Consider the following 25400-nt stretch of genomic DNA (forward strand, 5'->3'; position numbering starts at 1 on the left):
GTTGCGTGTTTATTCCTAATAACGCGCCATCCGTGTATGCAGCAATAACAAGACTCCACAAGATAGCTCACGAGATACATCAGAACCCAGGCACATGGACTTGGTCCGGTTGGCTCTGGAGTGTAATATCAGCATGGGGATGGAAAGTATTGTCGTTCCTAGGAATGATACTACTTGTTATATTTAGTTGCTGTCTCTGTCTGCAATGTGGCCCAGCGATTTGCGGCTTGTGTGCCACTGCCTGTATTCCCCATCCACGCATACAAAAGAAAAAAGACGAACAAATGATGCTGTATGATCAGATATATGGTATCATGAATATAGATGTGTCCTGAGGGGCACAGTAGGGGACAAGGAGGGAATGAGGAAATAGAAATTTTACGTGGCCAGTGTGTCCCCTACATGTACCCCATGTATGTCCATGTCACCATGCAACTCCTTTCTCATGCCTGTATTATAATGTCTCCACATTTCCGTCCAATGTTAGCATGCCAGTCACCAAGCCCTCCATGAAAGAAACGTCAATTCTGCACTGAGGCCTATGTTGCCAATGTATTTGCATGGTGCACGTTTAAAAGTCGAGATGAGCACGTTTTGTGGCTCAGCTGAGCCAGGACCCGAATTCAGGCTCCATGCCTCCTGACACTCTGAAAACTGCAGTTTAGTTTAGTTATGTATTCTTGACCTCTCACATATTTCCTGCTCAGCCGAGAGGTGCCCAGCCCAGCCTGCCAAGACAGTATTTTGCTTACAGTTATCTGCCCTGCTCCACAGAAACACATTCCTGCTTAATGAAAAAGGGTAAACATATTCCGCCTGCAGAAGATAGGGCGTAGCCTTTCTGTCTCCATTCAAGTGATTTACAGAACTCGCATCCATAGAAGGCCCATGGCCCCACGCAATGCACGAAGAAATATATGCACACACTAACATTTAGTGATGAGCAGCCTTTGCTCGAGAGACCTTTAAGTCAGATAATACATCCTCCAAACTCAAGATATCAGATAATACCAGAAGTGCAGGTCGCCTGACATCCAAGGTTTCTCTACTAGCACGAAAGTCATCTCCCCCCAGCTTCCCCCAGTGTGGTAAATAAATTTACCTATGCAATTTTTCCGTATAATTATCAATACAAGATAGCTCATTTAAATGAGAGGCAGAGTCTGTGGTATCTGAGTCATACAGGCTTTAATGGAATTATCCTCAAGGATGGAGCATCATGTTCCATCACCTCTAAGGTTCAGGAAGGGATAGTCAACGTTTTATTAACATTACACATTATATATAGTAAAACTTTACAATTGAATCCAATACAGTAGGCGTAACAGGTGAAAAGAGAGAGATAAGAACACATGTGCGTAGGAGGAGGCGTGAAAAGAGGCGTACACATGGGCGTGCACTGTACATGTCAGAGAAACGTCACAAGATACGTCACATGGGGGTGGATGCATAGAGAAAAGTTGCAGAATCAGCAGAAACCCTTCACCTGTATGCGCGCGCAACTAGTATGACGTGAAACTGGGGGCTTTGACTTTAGCACTAGTGGAGGAGACTGGTGTCTGGAGTGTCAGGGCAACCTGTACCTATAGCATATCTGTTATCTGTTGTTTGGGGGATGTAATGTCTGGAATAAAAGGTCTCTCGGGCAGGGGCCATTCAATATTGAATGCTGGTGCATGCATACGTGTCTTGGTGCAATGCGCGGAGCCATGGGCCTACCATGGTAACGGGTTCAGTAAATCACTTGCAAGGAGGACAGGAAGGCCGGGCCCTTTGCTCTGCAGCTGGGAATATGTTTACCCATTTCACTAGACTGGAATGTGTTTTCGAGGAGGCTGAGCAGATACCTGTAGGCAAAACATGAATTTGGCAGGCAGTCCAGGCCGAGCCGGGCACCGCTGCACTGGCAGGAAGTAAGGCAGGGGTCAGGGATGCGTACAGCTTTCGGAGACAGGAGAGATGAGGCATAGAGGCCTTGTTTAAGGGCCTAGCTCGACTGGGCCAGGAAACATGGAGAAAACGTGTGCGAATTTCAGAAGTGCACCATATAAAGACGGTGGCACCGTATGCCTAGGAACATAATTAACGGGATTTCTTGGTATGGTTGGATAGCTAACATATTAAGGATGGACGCAAATGTATTTGCTTCTTTCTAGCATGTATAGAACAGAAGCTACACGACATACATGGAACATGGGTGCATGGATAGGGTGCGAGTGGGGGACATATTAGCTACCTGAAAATTTCTATTACCTCATTCCCTCCTTGGACCCTACTACACCCTTCAGGATATATCTATATTCATGAGTCCATCTATCTGTTCATAAAGCATCATTTGTTCATCTTTCTTTATTCGGGAGCGGGAACGTGTACTTGGATGGGGAATACAGGCTGTGGCGCACAAGCCGCAAATCGCTGGCCCACATTGCAGACAGAGACAACAACTGAATACTATGGCCAATATTATTCCTAGGAACGATAACAATTTCCATCCCCAGGCGGATATCACACTCCAGAACCAACCGGACCAAGTCCAGGAGCCTGGATTCTGGTGCATCTGATGGGCTATTTCATGAAGCCGAGTTATGGCCTTATACACGGATGGCGCGTTATTTGGAATAAACACGCAACAACTGGATCCGATGACTCTACAAGCCCCGCCCCTATCTGCCAAGATGACGTCAAGGACAAGGCGATTTTGAAGAACAACAAGTCTCATAGCAGACTGTTCCTCGGTCAGGTTACCTAAAGCAGAAGTAGTCTCGTTCACTACTGCTTCCAATGTTCTGGTCAATCTTCGAATTAGTTTACTATTCGAGACAGTGCCTATGAATGGAAAGAATCCTTTATTGAAATCTATATATTGTTCTAATGTAGTTTCAGTCTGATCGACAATTGGGATCTTGATCTCCCTTCTATGTCTTACATGAACGAGATGTGGATTTCTGTGATAATCAGGCGGGGCTAGAAAAACAGGTGGCAATAGGAACGCAATATAGCACGTCCCATCCCAATCCAATGGCAGACGTACATAGGCTGTCTGACCACATATGAAATAAGAATGGCGAGAGGCTCTGAAAGTAGACTTTCCTTTATCACTGAATTCTACAACAGTATCACAATCACTGTGTCCTAGATGTACTGAACCATTCTTTCTGACGCATAATTCACCTTTCACTGGTAAAACTGTAATAAACGGCAAGTCCGAATTAGTCTCAGACTGCACATTCAGAATCATGAGGTTAAGTGTAAAATTACCTAATCCATACACTTCATTTTCTAGATCGGTCCCTGTCCTCTGGGGAAGACCTTCTTGGTCTGGGTAACATATTTTATTCATGACTGTATTCAAGTTCCCCCATATCCAATTGCCTTGGGAAACCTTGGACTTACTATCTAGGGAAGACATTAAAGTAAACCATGCACCACACGAACCATTATGTGTGAACGGATAAGGAAAGAGGGGCAGAGCACCCTTGTACTTCTGATAGGGAGGGAGTCGGCCACATACCCAGCAATTAGTGGCATTGCTGGTCTGGTGTGAATGATGTAACATACGGATGAATGTATTGTTGCGCATGGCTAAACGATAGGACAATTCATGTGGGGGCAAATCACTAAAAGTGTGCTCCACAGTGTCATTAGAGGAAGCATGTACATGTGAATCAAGAGGGAAGAAAACGTGTAACATTAGACTAATGCATATAATCGTAAGACTCAGAAGAATCATCGAAATCAAGGCAATTATGCATCTGCTATGCAAAACTTTACAATAATTTTTTCTTTTCTCAATACGCCTATCTCTCTGACTACTTGGGTCTATTCTATACATGTCAGAAACCTGTCTAACCGCTTCACCCGAGGGGGACTTAAACAATTAAACGCTGTCTGACTTACTAGACCTTAGCTTTGCACGGTACTCCTCTTGGGGAGTTTTCTCTAGCAGGGGGAGTTTAGAGTCAGTCTCTGAAAGTGGGCAGTCCTTAATCGGAGAGTCTGGACACAGTCCGGGAATTTTTTTCACATGGCTCGAATGCAGCCATCCCTTTCTCCCCTCTACTTTAACTGCAGTTCTTGTAGATAATAAAACCAATTTGGGCTGCTTCCATCTGGGTTCCAGCGTACTCTTCCGGTCAAAGTTCTTCACGAGGACCAAATCACAAGGGCGGACTTCATGTGGCTTTACTTGGGTGTTGTCCGGAAAGGCAGCCGCGACCTGTGAACGACAAGATTGTAGTGCAGACATCAAGGAGGCCAGGTAATCTGTCAGCATACAACTGTCAACATCAGTGATTCTACGAGGCATAGGCGTCCCCCACATATTCGGAGGCCTGCCGAAGACCACCTCATACGGGGATAGCCCTGTCCTAGAATGAGCTACCATTCGCATGTAAAAGAGTGCAACTGGCAAGGCAACTATCCAATCTACACCTTTCTCAGTACATATTTTTGCTAGACGGGTTTTCAGGGTCTGATTATGTCTCTCTACGAGACCTGCGGCTTCAGGATGTCGGACACAGTGGAACTTCCATTGGTAACCTAACAGGAGTGACACCTGCTTCATAAGCTCGGACGAGAATGGCTGTCCATTATCAGAGTACACGACACGGGGCAAACCGTACCGTGGGAAAAACTCACGTACCAACTGTTTGGCAGTGGTTGCAGCAGTGTAATCGGGGACTGGATATGCTTCTGTCCATCGGGAAAGAGCACATACGACTACAAGGACATACTTAAATCCTCGACATCGGTCCATCTGGATATAATCCATCTGGAGGACTTCAAAAGGATGGTCAGGAGGATGAAATCCACCCTGTTCCACGGGGACACCTTTTCCGGGATTGAACTGACAACAGATCATGCAAGTACGCACTTTCTGTTTTGCGGCTGCTCGTAAATGTTTGTTGTACCAGAGATTCTGTAAGCTGTCTAACATGGCTTTCTCTCCTAAGTGTGCTGGACTATGTACTGTGTTAATGATGATTTGAACCATAGAGTCGGCGAGGAACCATGTGGCTCTTCCCTTCGTCATCCATCCCTGATCTGTATGGATCCCTCCTTGTTCAGTCCATTTCTTGATTTCGTCTGGTGTGGCATGTGTCTGTATGTCGAGTACATCTAGAATGGGATCCTTAACTGTCAGGCAATGTGTCAGTGTAGTCGGATCAGTCTTTGTCATGTCAGTCGGAATATCTGTCTGAGCTGTGAGTTTGGCTGTACGATCTGCCAGGTCGTTACCCTGGGAAATTCTGTCAGTGACTTTGGTATGTGCTTTGCATTTCATAATGGCTATGGCTGTAGGCAAGTGTATTGCTTCTAACAGGGCTTGAATGAGGGGACCATGCTGGATCTTGGTACCGTGAGAAGTTAAGAAACCTCTCTCTTCCCAGAGGACTCCGAAGTCGTGAACGACTCCGAATGCATACTGTGCATCTGTGTATATGTTTACTTTCTTGTTCTTGGCTAATATACAGGCTTGGGTCAGAGCTATGAGCTCTGCTGCCTGAGCAAACAGTATGTCAATGCGATGTGTATCTAAAACTTCAGTTTCAGTGGTCACTGCATAGGCGGCCACTAACTCTCCTGTGTTTGTTCTCATACATGAACCATCCACGTAAAGTGTCAGGTCTGGATCGGGTAATGCAATGTCTGTCAAGTCTTGTCGGGGCTTTGTCACTGTATTAATGACTTCTACACAGTCATGTGGTGCTGGATCTGTTGTACTCGAGGGCAACAATGTGGCAGGATTAAGTATGTTGCAGCGTCTGATTTCTATGTGGGGCTGGAACAGTGTCAGTTCATAACCTGTCAGTCGTGCTATGGTCAAGTGCTGAGTCTGGGTTCGGTTCAGAAGTACTTCCACGGAATGTGGAACCTGTACTGTCAAGGGATGTCCTAACACTATTGAGTCGCTTTGTCTGATAGCTAGAGCTGTTGCTGCAACTGATTTTAAGCACGCAGGCAGAGCCTGGGCTACTGGATCCAATGTACTGGAAAAATAAGCACAAGGCTTATGGTGTCCTGCTTGATCTTGTGTGAGGACGGACAACGCTGTGCCATCGCGTTCTGTGACAAAAAGTGTAAAAGGTTTGCTGTAACATGGTGTCGCTAAAACTGGTGCTTGACATAAAGCTTTCTTCAAGTCATTAAAAGCTTGTGTATGTTCCTGAGTCCAAGTGAGGACAGTCGAAGTCGCTGCCTCCTGTGTTGTCAACTGTATGAGTGGCTTGGCTAGAAATGCATACTGGGGAATCCATTGTCTGCAGTACGAAGTGAGGCCAATAAAGGCCCGTACTTCCTTTTGAGTCTTGGGTTGTGGCAGATGTGCTATTAACTGGATACGATCTGGTGTCAACTGTCTACCCCTCTTGGACAGCAAGTGCCCAAGGTATACCACTTGCTGGGCACAGAATTGGAGCTTCGAAGGGGACACCTTGTGCCCCTTTTCGGCCAGAAAATACAAGACTGTCAGTGACGCGCGCTCGCAGTCACGTTCGGTCCGTGCTGTGATCAGTAGATCATCAACATACTGTAGTAGAGCAGTGTCAGTAGGCATGTGAATACTGTCTAGTTGTCGTTTCAAGGCTTGACTGTAAATACTAGGACTTTCCGTGAACCCTTGAGGTGCACGTGCAAATTTGAAGCTTCTGCCATTTAATGAGAATCCGAATAAATATTGGCTTTCCGGATGTATGGGGACACTGAAGAAGGCGTTCTTGAGGTCAATTACAGTAAAGAACGCTGCTTCGGAATCAATGGCAGTCAGTAGTGATGAAATATCCGGGACCACTGGGTACTGTGGTACTATGCATTTGTTGAGTTCTCGAAGATCGATCACCAGCCGATAGACTGGAGGTGCATTTGGGTCAGTTCGTTTAAGAATCGGAATGATTGGAGAATTACATACATTGGAGTCAGTTTCTACAACAACTCCTTGGGCAATGAGTTCGTCAATAATTTTCAGCAAGGCTGCTACAGCCTCGGGGGGCAATTTGTATTGTCGGATACGGGGCAGTACAACACCTTGCTTGAGTGTGACACGATAGGGAGTAATGTGCATACAACCTACATCAGTTGGACCTTGCGGCCATAAATGCTGTGGAACATTTTTCAATCTGACATCAAAATCTCTCAACACATAATGGCCCTTGAAATCACGAAGGAATAATCTCACTCCTTCCGAAGAACAACATATAACAGCTCCTAGAGCTTTCAGTGTTTTAATACCAAGCAGGTTTTCAGGACATGATTTCGTAAGCAATAAATCTGTAGTACGGGACAATGGACCAACTGCAAGGGGAACTGGCTGTGATACTTCGTTAACAATAGGTTTTCCTGAAAATCCAAGGGAAACATTCTGTGAGCCTGAGAGGGGTGCCCCTGGAACCTCGTCATGACTAATGGTAGTTCTGCTCGCCCCCGTGTCAATCAAAATTTTTCTGTCTTTCCGTAATACCTGACTATGTACATAGGGACCATCTTGATCTACAGGAACTTCGATAAGGGGCAAGCCAACCTCCCTCTCTAGGCTGTTTCATGTGTACTGCTGATAATCGGGGTAATCTGACTGTGCATACTGGTACATTTGCTGTGTGTCGTGTTGTGTTGCGGCAATGGGTTGGGGTTGGGGTACAGCTACTGTCTGTTGCTGTACATTCTGTGGAGGTTGCGGATTCTGTGGAATATTCTGTTGAACGTGTTCTAGTCTAGGCGGACGTGGTCTTTCTTTCGTTTTGCCTGTAGCAATATTGTGTCTGAGAACGGCACAATCACTTATAAAGTGACCTGGCTGCTTGCAATAATTGCAATTTCCTTTAACAGGACCTGTAGAATGACTAGTCTGTGTGTTCTGCGTGTTACCCCTCTTCTGACCATCTGCTGGAACAGACTGGGCAACTAGTACTTTCATTTTCGTATCTTTCATGCGTCTCTGTTCATGATCGTGTTCCTCTCTAATTCTGTTCTGGTGGTACTGTAACATCTGTAACATTTGGGAAGGCGTATTAGCTTGCCATGTACTTTCGACTTTCAATACTCTGTTTTTAACCTGGGGTAAGGAATTCTCGACTAGTTTGGTCACAAAAAGATGTGGGAATGACTCGCTACTTGTTTTCAGGTCACTATTAATAATGAAACATTTCTCGAATCTCGAATAAAAATCACTAGTGTCTTCGTCTTGTTTCTGTTTGCAGGCTGAGATCGCATTCCAGTCTTCCTTTTTAACTGTCAATAATCTAGGTAAAACCTGTACTAATAATCCTGGTAGTGCTTTAGTTTTCTCCCCAAGACCTACACCTGGGGTACGTCTATTTTCCTCGTCTTCTAATTCAGTCCAAATAATCTTTTTATCTCCCACCTCCCATTCCTTTTCTTTCAGTTTTTCGTAAATCCCTGCTGGCAACAATACTTTTAGCATTTTAAGAATGTCGGAATATGTGTAATCTCCCATAAGTAACATGTCCTTTAATTCACGGTGGAATCCTGCAGGATCTTTATCGTGACAAGGTACAATTTTCTTCATTTCCAATAATTCCATTTTAGTCAAAGGAGTGTATACGAATACGCGTTCAAGAGTATCATCTGGCTTCCGGATTGGATGTACTTCTCGTAAGGGGTTCTGTCTATCTAGGTGATATGGCTGTCTTACTGGGGGTGGAACGGAAACAAGACGTGGAGTCAGGAAAGTTCTGTATTTATGACGTTGTTCTAGAATAATATCAATTAAATCAGTACCTAGGCCTCTCCATCTTCTCAGGAGTAAGTCTTGCAATAAATTATACAATGGACCTGGATCGGATTGCTGATTTTCATATAGAGTAATGAGATGTTGGGTCATGTATATACCAGCTAGTCGCTGTTCTTCTGGAGTAAGGCTTAAAAATGTTTGCACTACTAAATCATCTTTATATATACTGCCATCCCCGGCCCATTGGACTGCTGACCGGGCTAGTTCCTGGTCACGTAAGGTATTGAGTTCATGATAACCTATTCTTTCTTTCAGTATTTTATCAGTAACTTGAAAAACATGTTCAAGAGAACATTGCTCTGGTATCGGGGAAAGGAAACGTTTTTTGTTTTCTAGACGAATGGGTCTGTCAAAAGGTCTATCAGAAGAATACTGTTTAGGGAGTTTCACTCTACCTACATACGCTATCCTGTCTGGATTCTCCACTGGAGTCTCTATCTCTTCCTCCTCCTCCGAGGAGTAATTCTTGTCTGACTCGGCTTCCTTTTCAGCCTTCTGTCTGGTATGTATTGCTACTATTTCTTTACGAATCTTTCTGGACATGGCATCTATACATGTTTGTTTATCATGTTTACAATCTGCAATATTTTGACTCCATTTTGTCAGTACATCCATCTCTTCTTGAACAACACCTGTCTGATCTTGTTCCCTTATCAAACAATTAATCAAGAATCGTAATAGTAAACCTTTTGTCTCAACTTTCTGATATGCCATGGCTTCACGAATACATTCTGGCCTCTCCCCCGTTCTAATAAAATGATATATGTTGTCTAGATGTTCTGGCATTTCTGGTAATAACATCAGATAATCTGTAACACGTCGTAGTCGTAACGAGGCTAACATCATATCTCCTTTCTTGCCAGGTACTGGATCATATTTACAATCCGTAAGATACTGTTTAAGTTTTTCATGTGGCATCGCTTTCGGAGTACGCTGTGTTGCTAATTCTCTCATTGTCACTCGATGTAACTGTGGCGGGGTGTGAAGGTGGCCTCCTACGGCACCTCCTGAAGCAGAACCATGAGCATGACTTGACGTCATGGTGTGTGGGAAAGGTACATGTAACGGGGACTGACTCTGGGTCGCATCTGTCGCAAAAGGATTGAGAGGACCAATAGTAGGGGGACCAGTAGCAGCAGCAGTAGAAGGGGAAGTGACAGCAGGTGCGGGAAGTGAATCTCGTCGTGGAGGGGTCGTGGCTTGATCAGCCGGAACATGCTGCGGTACATTATTAGCGGGTTGTACGGGTTTATTGGTATATGCTGGAGCTACATCATCTAAATAGGAAGAAAGGAAAATGTCTGCTGCGGTCTTTTTGTGACGGAGTTTAGTCGGAACCAATGGTGGTGGCAAGTTACGGGGTACTTCCGGGGTCGCCTTGGGCAGCCACTCGACCAGAACTGGATACATGCCTGTAATGAGTGCATTTCTTTGGCGGTCTAACTGTTCTAATCTGACCTGTTCTTCTTCCTCTAATAACTCTTTTTCTCTGGCTTTTTCGGATTCTTCTCTACTTCTCTCGGCTTTTCTGATTTCTTTTTCTGTTCGTCTATGTGATTCTTTACGCCACAATTCTATGGCATCTTTCTGAGATTGTCTGGCTTTCTTTTTCCATAATGCTTCTTCTACTCTCATGATGCAATCTGCATCCCATGTCCCTGAGGCAGGCCATCTAAACTTCTCTTCCAGATCCCTGGTGTACTCCACCCATAAGTCTAAATACAGCACAGCATCTAAGCCGTGTTTGTGGTACATAAAATATCCTGGAGTGTCCCTACGTGGGACAGGAACTGCTTCTTGAGTATCCCTTTTCTAGTACCTATCTGACGTAATTTTGAAAACAGCGGCATGACTAGAGTGATTCGGATGTGAACACAATAAATACAACAATAAACAGTAAACAATCATTCATACCACAACATTGAAAGACATCAAAACATGTCGAACTGAAATTACCTGGAACACAGAAAACACATAATCTGGAAAATTCTCGAGATAATACTGAATAACTAGATGCACTGCTAAAACAGTACAGACCGGTCTCATAAAGAGACACGTCGGACCGTATCCACCTAAGTGAACACGTCAGGACCAGATTGTGTGCCCAAATCTGTCTTTACCGAGCACAAATTAATGAACCCGTCTAGATGCGTTCCCAACAACGGTACTCACCGGGAAGCAAGAAACTGAAGGCCTCGGAAACTGGACTGGACTGCTACGACATCTGACGGCGACGCATCACGCTACCACGCATGCGCTTTGGAACAGGTGGGCCTCCGGACACCTCGGACCTTGCTCTCTCGACTAGGGCTCTGGTCGGGATCCTCCGCATTCCTCACCGCCTCGTCTGGACGCCGGACCGCAGTCTCCGTCTCCCTCGTGGACCCGAGGGAAGATAGCGGGAAAACCCGCAAACGTGCACGGTTTCCGTCGGGGTTGTCGAAGGGGTCAAAGGCCGCGTGACTTCACCGGCGAGTGGGGAAGGGGGGGTCCCTATTCGGGCGCCAAATTATGTGGTAAATAAATTTACCTATGCAATTTTTCCGTATAATTATCAATACAAGATAGCTCATTTAAATGAGAGGCAGAGTCCGTGGTATCTGAGTCATACGGGCTTTAATGGAATTATCCTCAAGGATGGAGCATCATGTTCCATCACCTCTAAGGTTCAGGAACGGATAGTCAACGTTTTATTAACATTACACATTATATATAGTAAAACTTTACAATTGAATCCAATACAGTAGGCGTAACAGGTGAAAAGAGAGAGATAAGAACACATGTGCGTAGGAGGAGGCGTGAAAAGAGGCGTACACATGGGCGTGCACTGTACATGTCAGAGAAACGTCACAAGATACGTCACATGGGGGTGGATGCATAGAGAAAAGTTGCAGAATCAGCAGAAACACTTCACCTGTATGCGCGCGCAACTAGTATGACGTGAAACTGGGGGCTTTGACTTTAGCACTAGTGGAGGAGACTGGTGTCTGGAGTGTCAGGGCAACCTGTACCTATAGCATATCTGGTATCTGTTGTTTGGGGGATGTAATGTCTGGAATAAAAGGTCTCTCGGGCAGGGGCCATTCAATATTGAATGCTGGTGCATGCATACGTGTCTTGGTGCAATGCGCGGAGCCATGGGCCTACCATGGTAACGGGTTCAGTAAATCACTTGCAAGGAGGACAGGAAGGCCGGGCCCTTTGCTCTGCAGCTGGGAATATGTTTACCCATTTCACTAGACTGGAATGTGTTTTCGAGGAGGCTGAGCAGATACCTGTAGGCAAAACATGAATTTGGCAGGCAGTCCAGGCCGAGCCGGGCACCGGTGCGCTGGCAGGAAGTAAGGCAGGAGTCAGGGATGCGTACAGCTTTCGGGGACAGGAGAGATGAGGCATAGAGGCCTCGTTTAAGGGCCTAGCTCGACTGGGCCAGGAAACATGGAGAAAACGTGTGCGAATTTCAGAAGTGCACCATATAAAGACGGTGGCACCGTATGCCTAGGAACATAATTAACGGGATTTCTTGGTATGGTTGGATAGCTAACATGTTAAGGATGGACGCAAATGTATTTGCTTCTTTCTAGCATGTATAGAACAGAAGCTACACGACATACATGGAACATGGGTGCATGGATAGGGTGCGAGTGGGGGACACATTTAGCTACCTGAAAATTTCTATTACCTCACCAGTTACACGTCAATTCTACCTCATGACCAAGTCGCGCACACAAGTAGGGTAAAGGTTCCAGCTGACCATGTAGACCCCCTCCATGTATCCACCCACCTATGACACACCTATGACTCATCAAGGGAACACCCACGTGTACGCCTTCTTACACGCCCATGTGCTCTTATCTCTCTCTTTCACTTGCTCTGCCTGGAGCGCTCCGCCTTCTCTATGCAAGTTAATGTATGTTTTAACTATAAATAATGAACTCTGTGAATAAAGTTCAGATGACGATCCTTCCTGATCCCTAGTGGTGATGGAACCCGATTCTCCCTTAACTCGAGTTACTGAATAAAGCCCTTCTGAATCGGACACCACGGACTCTGCCTCTCATTATATGCATGATCCTTGTTAATGTATAGAAATTCCGACAGGGTAATTATTTTATTTACCACATTGTCATTCAAAATAACCTGCACTCCTTCAGGAGCGCAGCGTATCGTTACTCGAAAATATTTGAGCAAATCAATACCCATAATATTGTCTGGAGTGTGGGGTGACAACAAAAATGGACAAAAACTAAAAAATTTGTCAATACAAAATGCAAGAGGTTGTGATAATGGGCTTGGAGAGGGTGTGCCATCGAACCCTATACATGTTATCGTTTCGCCAGACAGGGGAGCCCTTGGAACCAAGTTTTTAGACAAAGCACTACGAGTAGCTCCTGTGTCAACTAAAAACTGATCAGTAGAACCCAAAATGCCCGCTGATACATATGGACCTCTTTGATCTACTGGCACTTCAACCGATTCCACACCCCATCCTACGCAATCCTATGCATGCACATAGTCCTGACTCTCCACGTTCTCACCCTCCGATATCTGATACTGATTTTGCCGATCAAAAGTGTTTCGTTCGTCCTGACCACGACCCCTCGCTTCAAACCTACCACGATCACCTCCGCCTCCTCTCGCTCCTGAATAACTATTTCGTGACCTTCCACCTCCTCGACCAAGCTAACTACGCTGCTCACGAAGCACCGGACAATCTTCAGCCCAATGCCCAAACTCTTTACAATATGCACATTGGTCCTCAGCAATATCAGTACGACCATACAATGCATTACTCCCTCCTCGCCTGCCTCTATCATTCCCTCTAAATTGCGCACCGCGAACCTGTGCCAACATCACCTTCGTTTTCAATTCCTTCGCTTTCTTATCAACACTTTCTTTAGCCTCTATTTCCTGCCGCTCGTAATACTGAGCCATAGTTAACAAAGACGCAGGGGTCGCTGTGGTCCAGGAACTTTCACTTGTTTTCAACCGTTTGGCAATCTCCGGTAGGAGATTAGACACCCCCTTCTTTTACTTACATACTTATCGACAAACAGATGCCTACCCGTATCATCTGTTAATGATTGCCCACTGTAATCATGAAACGCTTCTTCAAAACGTGTGAAAAAGTCAGAAACCGATTCATCTTGTTTCTGTTTGCACGATGCTAACATGGTCCAATCAATCTTTTTAGGGGGAACAAGCGTCTTTAATTTATTCAAAATAGCTGTTGGAAGATCTAAAATCAACTGACATGGTTTGCATGCAGGTTCCCTGTCTAAATCAGCCTGGCTTATATCTTTCCAAGTTGCCCCAAACATTGCTTGATCATCGTACTTACGAATCGCTCTCCACATATCAGGGGGGAGAATTAATCCAAAGAAAAGATCTATATCAACGAGCGTCATAACACAAGAAGAAATAGCCCCCTGTACTCCTTCATAGAAAGCTGCCGGATTTTTACGGGGATCAGGTAAAGCATTTTTCAACGCCGTAACATCCGCTCTATTCCAAGGCGTATACACCCAATTATATATAAAATACCCTTTTGCATCTACTGACGTTTTATCATCATCTGTACCTTGCATTTAGGGGGAACATACAAAGGTGCAGCTTCACGCATAGGCATAACATGCACTTTAGAACTCTTATCTGCTCCAAAGATAGAACACTCTTTGGATTGCTCCGTCGACCCTGGCAAGGACTTCTCCGCGACTTTTTGTGCTTCCCGCAATCTGGACGCCTCATCCCGTAGCTGGACCAATCGTAGGAAAAAGGTATCCGCATCTGAAATAGCAAATAAACCTTTACGCATTTGCTCATGATGGACTGATACATCCTTAGGTTCTACGTCCTCTGAATTCTTACGAAACCACTCAAGAACTTCATCCGCAAAAGTACCTAAAAAACACATCTGTTCTCGTTCCGACCACTTATTCCTTTCAGCATTAAGTTCTGACATAGTAATTCTATTCCAATTCAATTTTCTAGCAAAACCTCGTAATTCCGAAGCTCTCTCAGCAGTTAACCTCGTACTCGTCTTATCCTGACCTTCATCACCGGAATCCTCGGTCGGGCCGTAGTCTGAACATACGGAGGCGGAGACCGATCTAATAATGAAAAATCATCAACTTCATTAGTAAGGACAGGATAAAGCGGACGTCGAATAGGAAATTGACCGGTCGTTTGCAAATTACGTTCCCGTGCCTCCCTCTCTTTCTTCTCCTGCAACTCCTTTTCCTCCAGCTGTAAAGCTTTATCTCGAGCAGCCTTACGCTGCTCTTTTTCCGCCAAGGCAATCTCACGCTTCATTCGTTCACGCACTGCTTTCTCCCACATTCGCACACAATCAAACATGTCCTGTCTAGACCTGCGCTGAAACAAACATTGCTCCACAAACTGAACCTTTCGTAAATCAAACGACCCATGTAGTGGCCATTGCAACTCGGGATCAGACTTGGTGTATTTGTTCCATAATTTACTGTACAGTATAGGGGGAAGGCCAAACTTTACATACATTTCACGATTAGGGGTCCCCTCTGGGGGAGCCGGCTGAGATTCATTTAACCTATATGTGGTACCATTTCCAAGACAGCACATCCCTCGGAGTGTGCTGAAAACAAGCATGTTCAAAAAGTACCACGAAAACGTGATACCATAAAAATGGCACTTACAATACTTCACACAAATGTGCCGTTCAAAGTACAAAAGAAATTAGAGAAACATCTCTACATGCCTGCCTATGTGAAGTGCACTACACATATGTGTTCAAATTCACAAACTCAAATGTTAGCTAACTCAAATCATAGTCACAGTCATAGAACTATAGTAAGCGTCCGCAGACTACCTTACCAATCACAATTCTTACCCAAATCTCAAATATCCAGGTTCCAACTGCCAAGGTCTTTAATCGAATCAGCCAAACAGGCACTGTACAGCAACGCAGACGAGCAGGATCTCAGTCGGGGACCGGCGCCACCTGGAAGGTCAGATCAGAAGGAAGGGAAGAAAACACCGTGGGTGCCAAGACTCGGGTCACTCAGTGGCAGCGTACGCGTCCATGGCGAGTTTCCAGTCCTTCGTCACGACCTCTCCTTCGGGCATCCGAGTCGCCGATGAGTCCCTTCGTGGTCGCCAATTTGTGGTATTGGGTTCTCCAGGCCTACATACTCCGCAGAATACCCGCTACACCATAAGAACTGTTGGCACGGAAACTAGAAAATGTAAAAGACAAGTTTATTAAGACCCCATGGGGTGGTGGTACATTCCTACAGCACCCTTCGGTAATGCTAGAAGTATCACACCGAACATCGGTGCGAGTCCTTCTTTTATACAGTTTACAAACATAAAAAAGGTAGGCGGTACATGGTTACAGAGTTTTAAGTACATATATGGTCATTTTTGGAACACAGCCAACTCATGGGAGGGGTTACAACACCACTGGTCAGTTTGGCAGAACATTCCTAAGGGGTGACTGGTCAATCGGAACTGCGCATGTGCGGGCTTGACCGTTACTAAAAATAGCCTGTTGCAAAGGACTAAAGGGCACGCTGACCACGAGGCAGCTCGTTCTCTAAAATGGCCGCCGTAACATACAAGATGGCGTTTTCAAGTAAGGCCAAGATAAGGGAAATAACGTGTAGCAAAGCTTAACGCTAACCCGGTCATTGTCAAATTACGACAGCTCAATTGTGAAATATCCTCATTAGTTGAACGATTTAAGGACATTATCAGAAAATGCATAAGGCCTGTAAGAAACCGCTTAAATTATAGTGATGACATATTAGTATGTGTAAGAGCATGCTAAAGGACTAGCGGAGGTGGATTTGACCAGATCCTACTAAAATTAAGACCATTAACAAAAAAAGGGTGACACAAGAGGTGTCAAATGTGCACTCCTTTTGGAAATGGCAGGTTATAATGTGCAGTACATACTCCAATTTGCACTAGATTACGACAACTAACTTGAAAGATACCCAGCTTCTAGTAGACAGAAGAATGTGACAATGCATTGAAGAAAAGAAATGAAAAAGTGTATTCTGCTGGAAATGTGTCCTATTTTGATCCAAAATTGTGCTGAGAGTTGACTGTGAGGGTTTGCCCTGTTGTTCCTGGGACAACATATGTAAAACATACAATTGTAAAGTTTATGCCTGGACAAATAGCAAGATACTCGAAGCCTGACAGATGTAGAAAAAGCATGTTCAGAGGAGGAAATGAATTTTTTTTTAGTTGTGTGGGCTTTTGAGCAACATCATTTGTTCGCATATGGAAGACCTTTTACAATTGTAACGGACTAACAAGTACATCTTGCACTTCATGCTAATACAAAAAAAAAGATGCCACCAAAGATCTAGAAATGGGGCATGAAGCGCATTGATTACAACTTTAAAATAGTACATAGACGAGATAAAGAACATATTCCGACTGACTACATTTCTAATTATCCACTGCCCACTGCTATCCAAAGTGAATTGTTGGCAGTGGACTAGATCAAGTTCATTGTCAGAGAGTCTGTGCCTGAGAGATTAACAATAAAACAAATAGAGGAAAAACTAGAGAAATTGCAACATTGCGAAAATAGCAGCCAATAAGTGGAAGCCTATAAATTAAGTATCAAAATAAGTGAAAGTGGTAGTGAGTGTTGACATTTTAAAGGTTAAGGAGGTACAAGCAGAACTAACAGTTTTGAAAATGAGTTATTATTAAGTTGAAACAAAAGTTTGATGTCACAGGTCAACAAAAAAAGTTGCAATAAGTTGAGTTGAATTGTAATAAGTTGTATTTTTATTTCATTGGAACAGTATGGCTCAATGAGTTGAAGCATGCGGTGTTCAGAAGGTTGCAAATCTGAATCCCGACAAGGCAGAGTCAGGCTTTCATCCTTCTGACATTGGTATATTGAGTATCATTAATGTGGGTTATAGTGCAAATTTTTTACAGAATTTAGAAACGGTTGGAGTGTGATATAATGCTCTATTTAAAAACAAGTTGTTATTATCAGTCACTTTTCTAAAATTGACTTTTAATTAATTTTTTCACATTAAAGACTGGTGTATTATTGCCTTGTATGACAGTAAATAATCCTGTTTAAACCATTAACATATTCTGAAGTATGCAGTACAACTAACAGTTGGTTTCTCCTCACTGCATATGTTCCTTCGACCGTTCTAATCTTAAAGCCTCTTTTCATTTATTCATTCTACAGTCCAGATTCCCAGCTTTATACTTTCCTTTGGGAAGCCTTTCCAGTGATGTATCCGACTCGGTGCATCTTTGTCCGGTACTTTACACTCTGAGGTCTTATATTCCTTTCCATAACTGTGGGAAGTCTGAGTCATATTGTATCTAATGGTAACAGGCTCCAGTTCAAAACTCACTGTTCCATTCCTCATTTTTCCCATGGTGAATGCTGTCTGCACACTTCCTACGAATTTACTATGTTTAACGTCCTCTCATCAGATACAGTACAGGATTACTCGAGTAGCATTACTACTTCCTTTTAAACAGATGAGCATTTAATAGCATCCACACTTATCTCTTTTTAAGGTATGACAATGTGAACGCTCAGCATGAGACTCTCTGTACCATTAAGAAGACAGAAGAGGAGTCAGACAAGGCAAAGGAAGTGAATCTGCAGAAAATTTTTGAATCACTGGGTGAGGAATCAGAGACTCTAAAGGATGTCCCGTGTGCAGTAAATGTCTTAATTTATGAGATCACCAATGTATTCAGTTGGCAGATGTGTTGTTTCTAAGACACGTAAATACCAACATATGAAAGAGCTTCAGTGGATCAAAGCTGATGATAAAATTAGTGCAGTAATAAAATACAGCTCTGTAAGAAATGGGGTTATTATCTGAGAGGGGTAGAAGGTTAGATTGGTAGATTGACATAAAGCAGCCAGGCTTAACTTGGAGGCAATGTGTAATGTAGTTATTCAGCACTCAAACAGTAAATAAAAAGTGGAAACACAACTCAAGAAAATTGAATCCAATCAGTAGAGCCAGAGGTATGAGTTTTTTAAGTTTAAGGTGCAATTGGCGGCAAAAAGCACAAAACGCAAACTGCAGTGATCTGGTCGCACTGAACTGGGACAAAGTCACAAGTTCAGGCTGACCGCGATGGAGCAAGGGCCGGGTACAGGACCCAGTTCGACCTGCTAAGAGTTGTATCTTTTTGTCCATGGTGCGGCTCTGCGAGGTCCTGTGTCGTTCTCTACTGCGCTGCATACGTCCTATCAAGGCTGCTGATCCAGTGGTGCTTGGGGCTGCAATGCAAGGTCCTGCAATGTGGAGTCCTGCGTTGTTCTCCTGTGTCAGTTCAAGTGAAGCTGCCGACCAGGTGCTTTGATATGAGGTCCTATGACGTTCTACGCCGCGCTGCGATGATCTGGTGAGGCCTTTTGTCACGTAGAGATGAGTAAACTCTAACTCTAGTCAAAGGTCCTGAACCTTAAGGACAGCACTTTGGGGAGTCAGGGCTCACTCCCACAGAGTTTCGCGGAGGGGACCAGGTCCCGTCCAGTTGCGTTTGGTCAGATGGAAAGCACGGCAGTCCTCTGAAAGCTTGTTGTGTCCCTATAGCTCAAACAGTTGGCCAGCCAACTGACTCTTTGAGTCACTTCTGGCGAGTCAGTGTTTTAGGGAAGAAATTCCAATCTTTTTTTTTTCAGACAGCAGGGCAGTTAGTCCGTTTTCTGAATCTCATACAGGTCCAGGTGTGTTTTGATGCAAAGTTCTGAAGGTGCCACTTTTATCTCTGTGCCAGCCATTGTGTGGAAGAATTCCATGTCCTACCCCCAAGCTGGTTCTGGACAGTTCTTCTCCTTCCCCCTGTCCTGGATTCACACTCTGTAGGGGAATCAAGGCCAGGGCAGGCCTGGTGTCATATTTGTTATGTGTCCTTCAGGCAGGTTCCTTTGACGTGTTATAAAGGCAAGGTATACCCTGCAGCAGCCAACCTATCGGGAAGACCCACTCCCCTCACACATAGGCCTCTTTTGTCTCAATGTATGGAAGCAATACACAACCTGAGAGCCATTAACCTACCTTTGACCCAGGAAACTGCCAGAAAGGGACAGTTGGTTTAGGCAACTTTTTAAAAGTGGCATTTAAAAAAATGTTACTTAATATCCGACCTTGCCTTTAAAGAGGATTTAAAGTTACAATTCATTAGAGGGAACATCATTTTTTTTGTCTGTTCCCAAACTGAAGCTAATACTTCTTAAGTGTATGATGGCAACCCAATGTTAGTCTATGAGAGAGACAGTCTTACAGTGCTGAAAAACACCTCTAGGAGTTTCTCACCGCCAGGAAATGTAGAACTTAACCTCATATGTCCGACTTTTTAAATACCATGCACCCTGCCCTAGGGGTGGTTAGCCTAACTTAGGGATGATTAATAAGTATTAAAAGGGAAGGTTTGGGCCTGGGATAAGGGCTATTTATTGAATTTAAAACTGCACTACAGGCTGCAGTGGCAGGCCTGACCCATGTTTTACAGTGCTACAATGGGTGGCACAATGCGTGTAGCAGCCCACTAGTAGCATTTAATTTGAAGGGACTGGATCATGCAGCACCATATACTAGGGACTTTTAAGTAAATTAAATATACCACTTGGGTGTAGGACAAGGATGTTACCAGTGGTTAGCAGGGAATAAGTGCACAGAGTCCTAAAAGCCAACAAAAAGTTCAGCAAAGGATGGTAAAGGAATGCAAAAATCTGGGGTAACCCTGAAAAATGCTTATATATGTGTTCAACCAATATTAAGGTACGCAGATTGTCCACCTCATAAGGCTAAGTGTCAGAGTGGATCTGTTGCTTGACCAGTGACATGTTGAAATCTATTTAGTTGACATGAATCTGTTAGACGTTCAGGTTAGTCATAGTAGAGACCTAGAGTTCTGTCATTAGCAAGTTGTGCACAACTTTAGTTTTAATAAATAATAAGAATATTGGAATGCATCTCTCAGGTATTTTTATGGCCGGATTTAGAGGAGGCCAGCATTGAGATATTTGTGGTAAATTGACTTCTATCCCATCTCCTCTCCTCACATTTCCCCGCCTCATTTAAAGTTCTGGGGAACATGTTTTTATTCTGATGGTAAGGAACACCTTTGGACAAGACCAACACCATCCTATTTTAGGGGCTCCCCCTCGACAACATTCCCGCCATTGTTTTCCTGTCCAAGGCTACCAAATCAACCACAGCTATCCACTCAAACTGGGAAAACACTGCCAGTGTGTGGTGGACATTTTTCACTTTTTATTCTGTAAGGCCTTTTTGGGGGTTGGTAGCCAAAAACTCTAAATCCGTCCCATCAATCCTTACATTGTGCACTTAGGGTCTGATGTATTAAAAGGCTTTTGCTCTTGCAGAGTTTATGCTACACTTTAAAGTTCAAGCTTCCCACACTAGCGCTAAAGTTTTGCTGAAAATCTTCAGCAGTGATGATGGCACCTTGTGTGGCACCAGCGTAGGACCTGCATTCAGTTCTCTGGGTGTCTGGTATTCAGCCAGCCAGAGCCGACAAGAGCTTTTGGGCCGCTCCTGGGCAGACGTCTAGCATCTCAACCAGAGTCCCAAGCACTGAACTCACTATTCCTACTCCTTTCCCTCTTCCATTGTGCTTTTGATGATGTTGTGTAAGGTGGTTAATTATGTTAAGGAAGTGTTTTTCAGTTCCTCTTCCTTGGAGTCCTAGTGGGGTTTCTATCATGCCTTAGATACTTCAATTTCCTCTTTTAGCGAGGCTATGTGTAGAGCTGTGGAGAGTTTGGATTGTCCAGTACCTATGATGGAGTTTAAAACGAATTTCTAAAGACTCCAGTCTGGTACTTCCCTCTCACAGTCCTTGCCACCCTTTAAAACCTTTATGTAACCCCCTTCTGGACCCCAATCTGCAACCTGGGGGCAGAAAGACTGTTGGGCCTTTATGGTTTGCATACAGAACAGCCCAATGACAGGCAAAAAAACTCAAATTGCCCTCACTAGTAGGGGCAGAAAGATTCCTCCATTTTCACCAAAACTTCCCCAGTGTGATAGGTGCCAGTGAGCGGGGAAATACCTCAAAGCTTCAATCATATTGAGAGCACCCTGTGCCTAAGGGCTCCAACTCCCTTCATGCTATGTCTGTGTGACAGCTCTTTCAGCTGGGGATTTCCTGTGTTAGGAAGACCAGATGTTCACATCCTCCATACTGGTTAGATGGTGCAGATGACGCAAATGCTTCATCTGCACTGTAAGGGTTAATGAGGTGCTGATGAAATACATTAATATTGTTTGAAATACAGCGGTTTCTTTACTGCTGTTAAATCGTCAAGTTGTTCGCCGTTATCGCCTGGCTCCTAATTACCCTACTATTTTGTGATGTGACCTTGGGTTTTACATCAATAGTAAATAGGGATACCTTTACTCATCACTTTAAAAGTGACATGTACCATGCCCTGGAAATCACGTAGGTGATCACGTGTTCCCAGGGGTGGAATCAAGTATGGAAGGGTTGTTTTGGAAATCCCAGTGAAACAGAACCCTAGGACACCCTGTGAGCATGATGTGATGTAGAGGGGTACGCCTCTTTTGGTGGTTGCCTAGAATACATATAAGCCTTTCTTAAGCGTCATGTACAGCAACTAGGAGCCTAAGTACGGAAAGATGAACTGATCAATATGAAGTGATACAGCCCACTCATCAAAAGGACCCCATTGGCGGGTGGACAGTCTACTGTCAATGGATATTATCGTAGCATAACACTTATGGTCTTGGGCAAGAATGCTCAACAGGAAACTCCTAAAGATATGGGCTGCGACGTTACTGGTGTTCACAATGACTTGTGCCATTGGATGGAAACGCTCAGTCTCAAGGATTGGCCTCAACTGGTGTCCCCGATTAAGGTTGACAGCAGCGACAGTGAGGGCTAGAGTAACGATGTTGGGCATGCTCAAAGGAATTTCTTCGACATGGAAGAGAGTGAAGAATCAATAGTTCCTCCTAACTCACCCGACTATGAAGTTATGGGGTTTTTAGAAGAAGCAGTTCCGGAGCCGGTCGTCATGCAACATGCGTCATGCAACAAGCTCTGAAGACCGAGGGGTCTCGATGGACTCTCAAGATTTCAGAGCCGCCGCAGAGTGCTGTGAAGATGCTGATGTTGGTAAAAACATTATAGTAGGTCAACGTGTATATTAAGGTATTTATTTTTAACTGATTGGGTTGTCTCTCTTTCTTCTTTTTATCTGTAGAGAGCATTCCCAAAAAGAACCGGACCAGAAGGGCAGCCTTCGAAAGTTAACAATGTAAATGTTTACTGTCTGTGGTGTTCGAAACAGACTGAAAGTTCCACATGCCAAAACAACGATGCTCACAGGAAATGTGGCTGTGCCTCTAAGAGGGGTGCATGTGAAAAGGAAACACCAGGCGTACCCCACCAAGCCATATTGGCTGTTAAGGTTTTTCAGTAGCTGTTGTGCTAGCCTGTGTCAAACGTGACTATTACAGACTTTATTGCGGACATCAAATTAAGGATCCTCCGCCAGCTGCGCACGAGTTTTTGGGCGAATCATACAGAGCAAGAACAATCCGGTCTATTTGTAGTTTTTAGACCCGTACCAGGTGTATGAGCTGTTGAGGGTGATCTATGGGCTGTCCGCTGAAAAGAAATGTGTCCACCCCAACATGTTTAAGATCTTGTCATCGACATTCAATAAGATCTGCTACGCCAGCGAACCAAGCTCAAAACTATGTAGTATGCCTGGGTTGTGTACGTGCTTTGATAGAAAGATGATAGCATGACTTGCAGAAAGGCGTATGTGTAATATGTATTTGAAAAATAGAAGAATATGTTCTTTAGCCCCTGAAGGTTGTTTTAAAATAAACAAGGTATTATTTAATGTCACATACAAGTTCCTATTTAGAAGAAAACAATAGAATGCCACTGCATAGGGTAGCAGGGTAGCAGGGTAGCAGGCGCTAGGGGTGTATTGGTAGCTATGGCAGATCCTTTTAAAGCCAATAAGACACATCTATGAAACACAAAACGGGCATCTTTCAGTTCAGTTCAAAATGCTTTTATTCGGTTTGTCAAAACATAACCATATAAGCTGAACATACAACATACATCCATAAAAACATTAATGTAAGATAAAAAGCATCAGAGTTACCAATTCTCAATTACAACTCATGATAAAAGCAACACTGGGTACCAAAAAATAAATATCATGAATATGCTATACATCCCTCCTAGAAACTATACATATGTACAATACCATACCCCTTATGTGCAAATTTAGCAATAAATTAGTAATTAGAAAAATGCAACAGTATAAACAATACTTAATTCTGCAATAATTATATATATATGTATAGACAAGATGGAATAAATCTCAGCTTATAACTTTATGTAAATAGCCAAACGGTTACATCAAAGAATGATAGATTTTCTTGCGGCTATGCATTTCATTATGTACGTTGCAAGGAAGAAGCAAATGTCTGGACTTTCAAGGGACAACATTAATTACATTGCTGATTTTGTGGAACGAACATTACATTTTAAGAAAACAGGTTTTAGGTAAAATTTCCTTAAACAAGGTAAAATTTGCAAAACAATAAAAAGTGGCAGCAGCTTTGTCTTGAGGTATGATCGCAAGGGCATGCAGAGTTTGTACTAACATTCATGTGCGGAAATGCCACCAAGTGATGCACAATTCCTAGCCTGAGACGAGTTAAAACAAACCGATGGGAATTACGAACCGATGGGAATTACGTGTGACTATAGATAGGTAAGCCTGGTAGCCTTTGTTTAAATTTAGTCCCAGATAAAAAACAACAGTGGGTAGCTTCCTAGACTCCCTTTCTCTAGCCCCCTTCCTATATGATAAAAACCTTTCTTTTAAATCCTTCTTTGTAATTGAGGCTGCAAACTCTGGTGCAGAAAGGGTATTATAGTCAAATAGGAGGTTGTACCAGAAATAAATATATTTAAGCCATAGGATATGGGAAAAATGATCGAGCCTCAAACAATCTCTGATAATTTTTTGTGTAAATAGCGTTTCAGTTTTTGACCAGATAGATCGCCAGAGTGTCAAAGGGCGTAATGCAGCTAAGTCTGAAAGGTAATTTAGATCTACTTCCTCATGCATAAGTTTGATTGATGCTGAGAGAGGGACGCACAACAATTTCTTAAGAAACTTATTTTCATCATGTTGCACCGATTTCCCACTTTGATTGCCCCATATTCCTGCCCCATATAATATAGATGACACACATCTAGCGTTATAAATGGTTATCATGTCTTTAATTCTTCTGGCCCCCAGTTTTCTAGAAAAACTGAATATGCTGTTAGTATTCCTGCTCATTTTCAAGGCTTATATTATCATGCTCGTGTATCCACTTCCCATCACCGGCAAATGTTATCCCAAGATAACAAAACGTTTTGACTGATTGCATTTTATCCTTTTCTATAAAAAAAGGACTAGCCAATTTGGCTTTTTTCCCGCATGCCATGACAACGGTCTTAGTTTTATTAACTTTAAGTTTCCTGCTCTTTATGAACATTGTAAAGTTGTCTATAAGACGCTGTAGTGCAATTTGGGTGCGCGATATTAAAACAGCATTGTCCGCATATAATAAGATTGGGACTGCTTCCCCATCTA

At 43.7% G+C, this 25400-nt stretch overlaps 1 pseudogene across 1 annotated transcript in view; it reads left to right on the forward strand.

Moving 5' to 3' along the window:
- The window catches only part of LOC147717659 (E3 ubiquitin-protein ligase TRIM39-like), a 327519-nt pseudogene that overhangs the window by 233212 nt on the left and 68907 nt on the right, over nt 1-25400 (forward strand). Inside the window, exon 5 of the transcript XR_015296084.1 lies at nt 18296-18405. The product of XR_015296084.1 is annotated as an E3 ubiquitin-protein ligase TRIM39-like (transcript). The remainder of the gene's footprint in view (nt 1-18295; nt 18406-25400) is intronic.

Source organism: Lissotriton vulgaris, chromosome 5, assembly GCF_964263255.1.
Source record: "Lissotriton vulgaris chromosome 5, aLisVul1.2, whole genome shotgun sequence".
NCBI classification, from domain to species: domain Eukaryota; kingdom Metazoa; phylum Chordata; class Amphibia; order Caudata; family Salamandridae; genus Lissotriton; species Lissotriton vulgaris.